Raw genomic sequence first — 13,049 nt, 5'->3', positions numbered from 1 at the left:
ACATTGTCACTTTCTAATTGCTTTAGGGAATTTTACAAGTATTTTCTTGCTGTTACACTCGGCATGTACTGTACTATCATTTGACAGGAGTCTCGACAGAAATAACGAACTTCACAGTTTCAATTCTCTATTCATCAGAGGATAAATGAAGTCATAATTCACCACAACCTCATCTTGGTTTGTTTTGCATTCCTCCTTACTGAACGATGACGTCATAACTTAAAGAGTTTGACCAGCACATTGTTGACATTACTGGGCGGCGTTCTGCGCCCATCCCTCACTACCATTACACATGGCACTGACTAGAGCAGCCTATAAATTACTGCGGACCGGGTAATGAAATTCCTGACAGCAGACCCCAGCGAGGTCAAGAGTCAAGGGACCGTGGCTAGGCCGGACTCACACAGAGCAGAGCTACCCTCGCCTGGAGCATAATGGCAATGGATTTGCAACGTTACTGATGTCGTGTCTAGGAATATTGCGGTCATCGACTGCCATTTTTCTGGACGTGTCAGACAATTTCGTTACTCTGCTGTTGTAGGTAACCAGCTCTTACTGATCTCTTACTGATACGAATATACTAAAGTTAAAGTCACCTGGAAGTAGAAAAGTCATAAAAATAATATTTTGGGGTTTCGTACTTTGAGTAAGGTAAGCTTTCCTGAATACAAATATATATATATATATATATATACAACATACAGGCCTAATGTGTGTATGTCCCTCCAACATCAGTGTATTTTGATGTCAATTTAAATATGTTGACACTACTCACACTTAGCTGTACGGTTCGATGGCGAAATGTTTAGAATAATAGCGTTTAGTCCAAGGGGACCCGAGTTTGATTCCCAGACAGGTCTGGTATTTTAACTTTTATTAGTTAATGGCTCGGGGTTAAGTGTTTGGGCCGTTTTCAGCAACAAAATTCATCTCAGGTAGGGCCCCGTGGTCACAAACGCGCAGATTGCCTATAAGGCGTCAACTAGAAAGATCTGCACCAGACCTAAAATGTACAAGTTAAGATTTGCTTTGATTATCCAAGTTTCTGTAGTATGAAGTCCGGCTCCATGGCTAAATGGTTAGCGTGCTGGCCATTGGTCACAGGAGTCCCGGATTCGATTCCCAGCGGGGTCAGCAAATTTAACCAAAATTGGTTAATTTCGCTGACACGGGGGCTGGGAGTATGTGTCGTCTTCATCATCATTTCATTCTCATCACGACGCGCAGGTTGCCTACGGGAGTCAAATCAAAAGACCTGCATCTGGCGAGCCGAACTTTTCCTCGGACACTACCGGCACTAAAAGCCATACGCCATTTCATTTTTGTAGTATGAAAGAAAATTGGAAATATTAGAGTGATCAGCAGCCTAAGTTTGGTGCGTCACCTTACGGCACCATTCTTCCAGATGACTGTAAGCTTCGATACAACATTTCTTGATGTAATACCAATATAGTTGGTCCGTTAATGGACATTATAAAATTTCCAGCTAACTCATTCCTGGTTGCCAGCGTTTCGCCCCAGTGTGATAAGTTGGGCTCATCAGTTGGTAAATAGCATACCTACCAAGACGCAAGGATAGTTCATACCGTTGAGGTCACTGGGTAGGCTACTTGGAGCCACCGGCAGTGCCAATGCACTATGAGCCACTTTGTCTCATTTTCAAAAATTGATGCATGCCGGGCCATCGGATGTTAAAGATTTTGATTCCCATAGGGAACCTGAAATATTTGTTCCAAATTAGTAAATTTAGAATACCAATATAGTTGGTTCGTTACTGGATAACGCTTGCAACCAGGAATGAGTTAGCTGGAAAATTTATAATATCCAATAACGACCAACTATATTGGTATTATAAATTTACTCATTTGGAACAAATATTTCAGGTTCCCCCTGGTAATCAACATCTTTATCATTTTATGATATTGCTATTCTCGGACGTATTTCAACTGTTGAGCCATTATAAAGATTTAGACAAAGTTGTGAGAGCAAGCTATGGTATGATGGTTAACGGGGTGAAAAGTCAGGTTGTAAGTTTCACAAACAGGAGAAGTTCTCTCAGTTTTAGTTACTGTGTTGATGGCAGCAACTCATGGGGATAACTGTAAGTACCTAGGTGTTAATGTAAGGAAAGGTCTTCTTTGGAGTAATCACCAGTCACAACTTGGGGAAGTTAATTCCTTCCACTTGTGCAGGAAATTGGCACATCTGCCGGTGTTGGTTCTTATTCGGTTAAGAACCGATCAGATCTTGAGCGGTGACTTGGTCGATATGGACGCCATCTGATGTTATTCCGTCGTAGCATTAATCTGCTATGTGTGTCCCCATCAGTCATTAGTATTAAAGCCGTTGCCAATTAACATCCTTGCAGTTTCTAGGTGTGGGTGATGAGAGCGAAGCTTTCCTTTACTGATGGTTCGGATGTCTGCGTGTACAGGGAGGTGAAGATTTTTCTGTAGTGTTTTGTACAGCCGTACAAATGCACTTTCCCCGTCACATAGAAGGAAGTGGTATGTGGCTAAGGATGTGTAAGAAGAAAGAAGGTGTAAGTCTGATTGCGTCAGTTATCAGACGCATGGTATGGATAATGTGTGCGTCAACAAGTCTTGTGTGAGTACTATTCATCCAAACTGGAGAGCAAAATTCCGCAACCAACCCCATAGCTGAAGTACGTAGTATCGATGCAGAGGACCCCCATAATGTGCCATAGACTATCCAGGAGAACGTTATGTCGAGTTTTGATTTTGGCAGCTGTTCTTAGTGGGTTTTATTTTTAACTGAGCGTTCTATCAAGCGTAACAGACGATTGGGCATTCGCAATGAGGCATAAGAAATCTTGAAGTTACCGAGTCCGTATTGAGCAACGATTAAACAATTATTGGTGCTTATTTCCTCAAATGTAGATTGCAGCCATGTGTGGTTAAGGCAGAACTCTCAACGTTTCACCTAAACAACAAGTTGGAGAACAAAGAGGCAGCTATTGCATCATCCACTTACCCAGTCAAGGTACAGTAAAATACCGCCAACTGGGCTGAGGATCACACTGTATTTATAACTGCGCCAGGATATAATGTGATATTCAAACCTTAGGTTTGTGATTCTCAACTTTAACGCCATCATTGCAATCATCCAGACTTTCCCTACTGATATATCCCCCATAAATTTTAAACAGAGTCGACGATAGAGTACACCGTCAGCTTAATAAAGGTGTAAATATACGTGTATTTTGACATGTAGGCGTTATAGAGGAGGTATTTTCTAGTAATTCTGGTGGTATCAAATGGACAACTGCTCTTACCTTACAATCTTACCCGCCCGCAGCTAGCGAAGCTCCCACTCTCAGTAGCCCATTCTGTCCGCTCCAGTGTGCGACCGGCCAGGCCATTTCATCTCCGCGGGGAATTAGCAATCATGCCAATGACATTGCAGCTCGGTTTAATTGGCACATTGTTTCCCCCTGGGCTATACCATTAGCTTATTGATCAACTTATACCTGACCACAGGACAAGTGTTATCATTTAGTCGTCAACCTCGCCGCACAAGGACTGAGGAGTAAAGAGTGAATTATCACCGCAAACTGATTGGTAGTCATCTAATATCGATTGTTACTGATTATGTTAATGTTTTATTTACACGAACTGTATTTTCTTGATTCATTAATTCATGGTCAGCGTAGCTGACTTCAGTTTCGGGCCCGATTCCCGACCGTAACAAGGATTTTAGGTCCATGTGACTAATTCTTATGGTTTTGACACTAGGTGTTTATTCTCGTCCAAATGTGCAACGCTCTTCATATCGTTGCTACACCGGCAATACCTCATATCCCACAGTGCTATTCCTATCCATTATTCTCCTTAAAACTAGTCAGGCCTCCCAACCACATGTGAATATGCAGTCCATCAGAACAATTTTCGTTGTGTTCATTTCCCTATGCTGATGGATACACGAAAATGAACCTTACATGCATAATACTATAGGAGTGCGTAAATACGTCATACGAACATACATTCCTACACCGCGGTACAGTAAGGTTCAATTTCCTTTGCACACTGGCATACGAAAATGACCACAACGAAAATGGTTCTGATGGAACGTACATCCACAAATGGCTGGGAGGCGTGACCACTCTTAAGCAGAATAATGGATAGGTAGGGCATTGTGTGATACGAGGTTTTGCCGGTGCATTGACGATATACACGAAATATCTCACACTGCCTACCACCAGTGATACAGGCAATTAATTTAATGTCTGACTACGTTTTCGGTGACGCCGCGGTGCTGGAGTTTTGTCCCGCAGGAGTTCTTTTACGAGGATGGCATATTTGAGCGCTTTGAAATATTACCGGAGTGAGCCGAAATCGAACCCAGCAACTAGGAATAAGAAGACCAGCACTTCCATTTTCGCAGGCATTCAGCTAGGCAAAACACGCAGTAGCGAAAACCCATCTCTCCACATGAAGTTGGTATCAGAATGGCGGTAGGATTAGGCTTAATCCACGTGTAATGCCAACCTCAAGTACTTGGGGAAAGGTCAGGGGAAGAAAGATTTACAAATTGATTTACGCTGCTCCGACACAGACAGGTCTTATTGCGCCGATAGGATAGGAAAATGGTGTGAAAATGGGAAACCACGGAAAACCACCTTCAGGGAAGGAAGGAAGAAATATAAAAAGAAAGATGGTTATTATTGTTTCAAGGGAAAGTGCAGAAAGAAAGTAAAGGGACACGAAAGGCATGAAAATGAGAGAAACGCTGATACCACCCTGGCTTGAGTAGAAAAAGTTTCATCAAGTGGGGTCAGATAGTAAAGATGAAAGTGAGGAGCCTGCCACAAGGAAACAGAGGCAATGTCAGACTCGGGAGACTCCAGGTCGTCAAACAGTACTTGGAAGATACCGTACCCCTTTCAGTCGACTCTTACGATAGCCAGGGAATATCATGAATGTCTTCTACCATCCGAAACCACAAGGGGTGAAGAAGCAAAATCACTCCCTTAATGAAGTATATAGCAAGAGCTACAGTATATGCAGATGATCTCATAAACTGATTGATTTGAGGGACGGAAATTGGGTGCACTAAATATGCTGTAACACTCTGGTTGATTAAAAGTAAGTAACCAGGCAAGCTTGTATTTTATGACGAACCACTGGCATAAGCCATGAGATTTTTAACTTTGTATGGAACAGCAATTTCGGTACGTGATCGTATATTTAAAAGAATACGCATGGTGTATGATGATGATAATGATGATGATGATGATCTCTTGTGTGTGTGTTCGTGTGTATCTATTTCAACTTCTATTAACTTTAATTCCTGGCATCAAACAATTTGGCTTCAGTGTCGAGTTCTTGTTCTTATTTCCGACTTCGACCTCCTTTACTTTCTGAGTCTGTTAATAAGCGCTTTCTTGTGGTGTTCGGGCAGCGGTCCCCTCTGTCATCTGGAGTTTGATGCAATATTAAAACCTCAGTAGCTGTTCATCAGTCTCCTAAATTTGTCCCTATCATTAATTTATGTCCGGGATACGGATTTGTGTCAAACCCTTGTCGCATACCTGAAATTACCTCGGCTTTGTCGTCTTGCATTATTATTATTATTACCCTTACGGACTTCGGTAAGGAAATCAACCTCAAAAGTACAAAACATTCTGATAAGTAAATACCCGCATATAACCATAAACGGAGTAGTCAAGCTAAAACAAATGAAAGAGTTTAAATATCTCGAACAGATTCTGACAGGAGGTTTTCGTTGCGAAACTGAAATTGGAAGTCATATAACATGGGAAAATGGGTATTTCATGACAAACTGTCTATGATATGTCAACGCAATATGTCTCTCAGTTTAAGGAAATGTCTCATAAGATCTACCTGAGGCCAGTTGCTATATGTCACGAAACCTTGACATTGAAAAATGGTGACTTAAATGAGCTAGAAGCCTTTGAGTTGTGGTACTGGCGACGTTTAGAAAAAAATAATCTGGGAGGAGAAGATGACCGATGTGGACGTAACTGAGCGACTCAATGAGAAGCGACAGCTAATTAAACACAGCAACAAAAGATGTTCAACATGGCTGGGGCACTGATTGTGACATGGCGGTTTGATCACTGAAATATTTGAGGACAAAATACCCGGAAAGCACCCTCGTGCCAGGACAAGAAACAAATTTATAACTGCGTTCTTCAGTCGTACTGGTCTAAAAATATATTAAAAAGCTAAAAGAACAATCCAGGGTAGATTCGTTTAGAGAAGAGGGCAAATCAATTCCAAGGCTGAATGTGTGATTATTATTATTATTATTCTTCCTTCGTTATGCCCATTCATAGAGCGCGTTTGAACTTGTTAGTTGGTTTGATGGTTTGTGCCTTCTTATCCTCCCAAAATCTCTTCATGAATGCACTGTGTTGCATCTTGCGTTCTGTCGACCACTTCCTACCAGTTGTCTTTTTTGGTTTCTCCCTAAATTTATGATTAGCTACTTTGGTTCTAAAAGCTCCACGATTTTCCATGATGTCGTCTGTAATATTTATTTCTTGGAGGTCCGCCTTAGTTTCTTCTAGCCATTTTATTTTGACCTTCTTTGAGTTGATTACTTTGAATAATCTTTTAGTTAGCCTGTCGCTGTTCATTCTGTAGATATGGCCATAGAAATTAAGGCGCCTTTTCCGTACAGCATCAGTAAACCTGTCGGTGAAGGAGTAGAGGTCCGCTGTTTTCCTCTTAATCCACATTCCATTTTCTCTCGTAGGACCATAAATTTTCCTGAGAATTTTCCGCTCCTGCTTTTCAATTTCTGTAATTTTAGAGTGACCACCTAAGCATATGGTTTCTGAGGCATATAAAGCTTCGGGCAATACAACTGTCTTGTAGTGTCGTAATTTTGCATTACGCGATATGACTCTTTTGTTGTAGTAATTCCACGTCAGTCTGTATGCCTTATGTAGTTTGGTGTTTCTTTCTACATTGGCACTACTGTCTAATCCTGATGGTAGTATAATTTCTCCAAGGTATTTGAAGGAGGGCACCTGTGAAATTGTGCCGTTTTCCATCTCTAGCGGAGTTCTTTTGCTATTTTGACGTAGATTTTCCATGTACTTGGTTTTCTCGTAGGATATCTGGAGGCCTGCCTTTGATGCTATATTGTGTAGTCTCTGTATGGCATACCTTGTTTCATCCTTGGTCTTAGTAATGATTGCGAGATCATCAGCAAATGCTAAACATTTCACATTGACCTTGCTTCCCAAATTATTATTATTATTATTATTATTATTATTATTATTATTATTATTATTATTATTATTATTATTATTATTATTATTATTATTATTATTATTATTATTATTGTACCGGGAGGTACACCTCAACTCCACACATTCAAAAGAAGTGCCTTAAGGAACTCTATCTATCCAACAAAAGTGAAACTATTACTACATGAAGTTGGGACATTAATCAGAAGATGTCACTATTGCATAATTGAGAAGTTTGTCATTCCTAAGTTTACTAAACTGAGTGGGTTTATTTGGTTTGTTTTTGCTGTACCTCAAAAAGTTTGGACATTTCTCCATAGATGCCATTACCGAAACCTATGGTCATGCACTCTCATGCAAGGTAAAAGAAGTGGTTATCGAAAGAAATTTTGTGTTTATGGGTTTTCTCAAGTAAATTTACTTTCATTCGTTTTTTGTATATATTTCAAAGTTTGCAACAGTTCCACCAGTTTTCAATCTGGCCAATGAGAATTTTCTGTAATTATTTTTCAGCCTATCACAGGCTTCTTGTTTATAACTTTTGAATTTGCCAATAAAATTGAGAGGGCTTATCCGGATTAGTCCAGAACTCTCTAGAACTGCCCCCTCGTGTATATAAGCTGCGGTTTTTCTTGCTCCCCTGTCTATCGATCTCGTATTTCTGAGAGAGTGTGTGTGTTAAGACAGGAGGCGGGGCGCCTCATTCTTCGGGGGGCAGAACATCAGCCAGGTAATGACCACCAGCTACCTCCGCCGACTTACACGAGGGGAAGGTCCTAATTTCTAACTATGTAACCTGTTTTCTAATATGTAAACATCCTTTCGGCTAATGTAATATTTCATAAATTCTAAAACTGTAAATTGGGGATAGAGAGTGCGTTACCCTCTTGAGTTCCCCTTCAACTTGGCTCGAGGTGACTACGACTTTGTAACTGTTTTTCTTTTTTCCTGTAATGCATTAAAGTAATTTTCATTCGAGTCACCCCAGTAGCTTGGGATTAGCCTCTGCATCATCGGGCCTAGAGCCCAATGAGGGTTGTTGTTGTTTGAGTCATCAGTCCATAGACTGGTTTGATGCAGCTCTCCATGCCACCCTATCCTGTGCTAACCTTTTCATTTCTACGTAGCTATTGCATCCTACATCTGCTCTAATCTGTTTGTCATATTCATACCTTGGTCTACCCCTACCGTTCTTGCCACCTACACTTCCTTCAAAAACCAACTGAACAAGTCCTGGGTGTCTTAAGATGTGTCCTATCATTCTATCTCTTCTTCTCGTCAAATTTAGCCAAATCGATCTCCTCTCACCAATTCGATTCATTATCTCTTCATTCGTGATTCGATCTATCCATCTCACCTTCAGCATTATTCTGTAACACCACATTTCAAAAGCTTCTATTCTCTTTCTTTCTGAGCTAGTTATCGTCCATGTTTCACTTCCATACAATGCCACGCTCCACACAAAAGTCTTCAAAAACATCTTTCTAATTCCGATATCAATGTTTGAAGTGAGCAAATTTCTTTTCTTAAGAAAGCTCTTCCTTGCTTGTGCTAGTCTGCATTTTATGTCCTCCTTACTTCTGCCATCGTTGGTTATTTTACTACCCAAATAACAATATTCATCTACTTCCTTTAAGACTTCGTTTCCTAATCTAATATTCCCTACATCACCTGCCTTCGTTCGACTGCACTCCATTACTTTTGTTTTGGACTTATTTATTTTCATCTTGTACTCCTTACCTAAGACTTCATCCATACCATTCAGCAACTTCTCGAGATCTTCTGCAGTCTCAGATAAAATAACAATATCATCGGCAAATCTCAAGGTTTTGATTTCCTCTCCTTGGACTGTGATTCCCTTTCCAAATTTCTCTTTGATTTCCTTTACTGCCTGTTCTACGTAAACATTGAAAAGGAGAGGGGACAAACTGCAGCCTTGCCTCACTCCTTTCTGGATTGCTGCTTCTTTTTCAAAGCCCTCGATTCTTATCACTGCAGACTGATTTTTATACAGGTTGTAGATAATTCTTCGTTCTCGGTATCTGATCCCTATCATCTTCAGAATCATAAATAGCCTGGTCCAATCAACATTATCGAATGCCTTTTCTAGATCTACAAATGCCATGTACGTGGGCTTGTCCTTCTTGATTCGATCCTCTAAGATCAGACGTAAAGTCAGGATTGCTTCACGTGTTCCTACATTTCTTCTGAAGCCAAATTGATCTTCCCCCAACTCAGCTTCAACTTGTTTTTCCATTCTTCTGTAAATAATACGTGTTAAAATTTTGCAGGCATGAGATACTAAACTAATAGTGCGGTAGTTTTCACACCTGTCAGCACCGGCTTTCTTGGGAATAGGTATAACAACATTCTGCTGAAAATCGGATGGGACTTCTCCTGTCTCATACATCTTGCACACTAAATGAAATAACCTTACCATGCTGGTTTCTCCTAAGGCAGTCAGTAATTCAGCAGGAATATCATCAATTCCAGGTGCCTTGTTCCTATTTATGTCACTCACAGCTCTGTCAAACTCTGACCTCAAAATTGGGTCCCCCATTTCATCAGCATCAACAGCCTCTTCATGTTCCAAAACGAAATTATCTACATCGTTACTTTGATACGACTGTTGGATATGCTCCTGCCATCTTTCTGCTTTGTCTTCTTTCCCTAGAAGTGGCTTTCCATCTGAGCTCTTAATATTCATGCACCTAGATTTCCTTTCTCCAAAGGTTTCCTTGATTTTCCTGTATGCAGCATCTACTTTTCCCAGGACCATACAGCCTTCGACATCCTTGCACTTCTCCTTCAGCCATTCTTCCTTAGCTACCTTGCACTTTCTATCCACTTCATTCTTTAATCGCCTGTATTCTTTTCTTCCCTCTTCATTTCTAGCATTCTTGTATTTTCGTCGTTCATCAATCAGGTCTAGTATCTCCTGAGTTATCCACTGATTCTTAGTTGATCTTTTCTTCCTTCCTAACATTTCTTCAGCAGCCCTACTGACTTCATTTTTCATGACTCTCCACTCTTCCTCTACTGTGTTTCCTTCGGCCTTTTCATTTAGTCCTTGTGCAACATGTTCCTTGAAACAATCCATCACACTCTTTTCTTTCAACTTGTCTAGATCCCATCTTTTTGCATTCTTTCCTTTCTTCAATTTCTTCAATTTCAGATGGCATTTCATGACCAACAAGTTGTGGTCAGAGTCCACGTCTGCTCCTGGGAAAGTTTTGCAATCCAACACCTGGTTTCTGAATCTCTGCCTAATCATAATGAAGTCTATTTGATACCTTCCAGTGTCTCCAGGTCTCGTCCACGTATACAGCCGTCGTTTGTGGTGTTTGAACCAAGTATTGGCGAGGACTAAATTATGGTCAGTGCAGAATTCAACCAGCCGACTTCCTCTTTCGTTCCTTTGTCCCAATCCAAATTCTCCTACTGTGCTACCTTCTCTTCCTTGGCCTACTACTGCGTTCCAGTCTCCCATCACAATTAGATTCTCGTCACCTTTGACATATTGTATTAAATCTTCTATCTCCTCATATATTCTTTCAATTTCTTCATCATCCGCTGAACTAGTAGGCATATAGACCTGCACTATTGTGGTGGGCATTGGTTTGGTGTCTATCTTGGCGACAATAATTCTTTCACTGTGCTGGTCGTAGTAGCTTACCCGCTGCCCTATTTTCTTATTCATTATTAAACCAACTCCTGCATTTCCCCTGTTTGATTTTGTGTTGATAATTCGGTAGTCGCCTGACCAAAAATCCTGATCTTCCTGCCAACGTACTTCACTTATACCAACTACATCTAACTTTAGCCTATCCATCTCCCTTTTCAGATTCTCTAACCTACCACAACGATTCAAACTTCTAACATTCCACGCTCCGACTCGCAGAATGTCAGTACCCATCTTCCTGATGATCGCCCCCTCTCGTGTAGTCCCCACCCGGAGATCCGAATGGGGGACTAGTTTACCTCCGGAATATTTTACCCGGGAGGAAGCCATCATCAGTACACCATTCATACAGAGAGAGCTGCATGTCCTCGGGAGGAGGTTACGGCTGTAGTTTCCCGTTGCTTTCAGCCGTGTAGCAGTATCAACACAGCTAAGCCATGGTGAGTATTATTACAAGGCCGTATCAGTCAATCATCTAGACTGCCGCCCTTGCAACTACCGAAAGGCTGCTACCCCCCTTTCGATGAACCATTCGTTAGTCTGGTCTCTCAACAGATACCCATCCGATATGGTTGCACCTGCGGCTCGGCTATCTGCATCATTGGGACACGCAAGCCTCCCCACCGCGGCAAGGTCACATGGTTCGCAGAGGAGGCAGTAGATTGGGTACTAGATATCCCTGTGTAAAATTAATTTCAATTGTAAATTGTGTCTAGAGTGGCCAGAGATTTTAAGATTTTGAAGTAATGTTGCCTTGAGTAGGCTGTAAGAAGATTTGTTAAAGTTGGAGAGCATAGAAGCTCTTTTCTGTTTTTCTAAATTCCTCTGCAATATTGAGGTGCGTCTCTGGAAGGCTGTAAGGTTTTTGGAGCAAAGTGCTCTTAAATTAGAATATTCTGGTTCTTGTCTAAAAATCGAGATTTTTTGCAGAATTTTGTAAAGTGGATATGGTATCTCAGAATTTGTAAACTAAGGACTTGAAACCCCAAATCTGTAAAATTCCCTGATCTTGGGTTTCCCTATTCATGTTTCAAGTTTGCTATTTGTACCTATTTATTTCACCAAGCGAAAAGATTATGTTTGTTTTTTAAAAGGAATGTAATCTTTATTTAAAGTTTAATTCACTTTTTGATATCGTAGTTAGACCCATTCATCACCAGCACCTTCTTTCACCTCTTTGTGCTCCACGGATATCCCCGGATTTATTATTATTATTATTATTATTATTAGTAGTAGTAGTAGTAGTAGTAGTAGTAGTATTTTACATCGGTATGCCCTACTCAGGAGCACGGTTGAACTTGCTTAGCTGATGTGTTGGCCTTCTTTTCCTCCCAAAATCTCTTCATCCTCTCGCTGAGCTTCTTCCTTCGTTCTTCTGTCCAAGTTGTTATTATTATTATTATTATTATTATTATTATTATTATTATTATTATTATTATTATTATTATTATTATTATTATTATTATTACAGTGATGTCTATCATTCTTTAGCTGGGTGTGGACGCATCTTGTGTGAAGTAGTAGTATAAGAAGAAGAAGAAGAAGAAGAATGTTGAGAGCGGTTCATTCCAGAACTCATGACTCAGAAACATGAGCTTTCATTCTGCCTGGGCTACTCGAGTTCGCATGCCATGTTCCCTGGCAGCCTCGTGTAAGGCTAATGGAAAACCAGAGAAAGGTCATGACATTTTTGCCGATCAGACGCGACCCCACACGGGATAATAGATCAAACACGAACCAAGCCACCGATTGAGGAAAGGTCACTCGTGACGTCACAGCCATACAAGATTTACACGTTAGAGCCTCGTGGGTTGCCCCTTATGGGATATGCAACAAGATACGCTGGCAGGGGATTAAAGATCAAGCTTGTTGTTCCTGAAAGCCCGGGGTCGCACAACTCGCATAGCTCTGTTTCCTAGCTTTCTAACGAGACTTACGGTGTAAGCCTGCATGCAGCTGTGAAGCAAATAATCAAATATACCATGAGCAAGCTTGCACGACCGATTGAATTCCAGTACAGTCGGTTAGCATTGCGGGGTTAGCTAAATGCAGTACTTTTTGCTAGTAACATTAGTGAAATCCAGCATCTCGATATCTCTTAATAACAGCAGTTGTCGACACGACAGC

This window comes from Anabrus simplex, chromosome 1, assembly GCF_040414725.1.
Source record: "Anabrus simplex isolate iqAnaSimp1 chromosome 1, ASM4041472v1, whole genome shotgun sequence".
In the NCBI taxonomy this organism is placed as follows: Eukaryota; Metazoa; Arthropoda; class Insecta; order Orthoptera; family Tettigoniidae; genus Anabrus; species Anabrus simplex.
Note: the sequence above shows the minus strand (reverse complement) of the source record.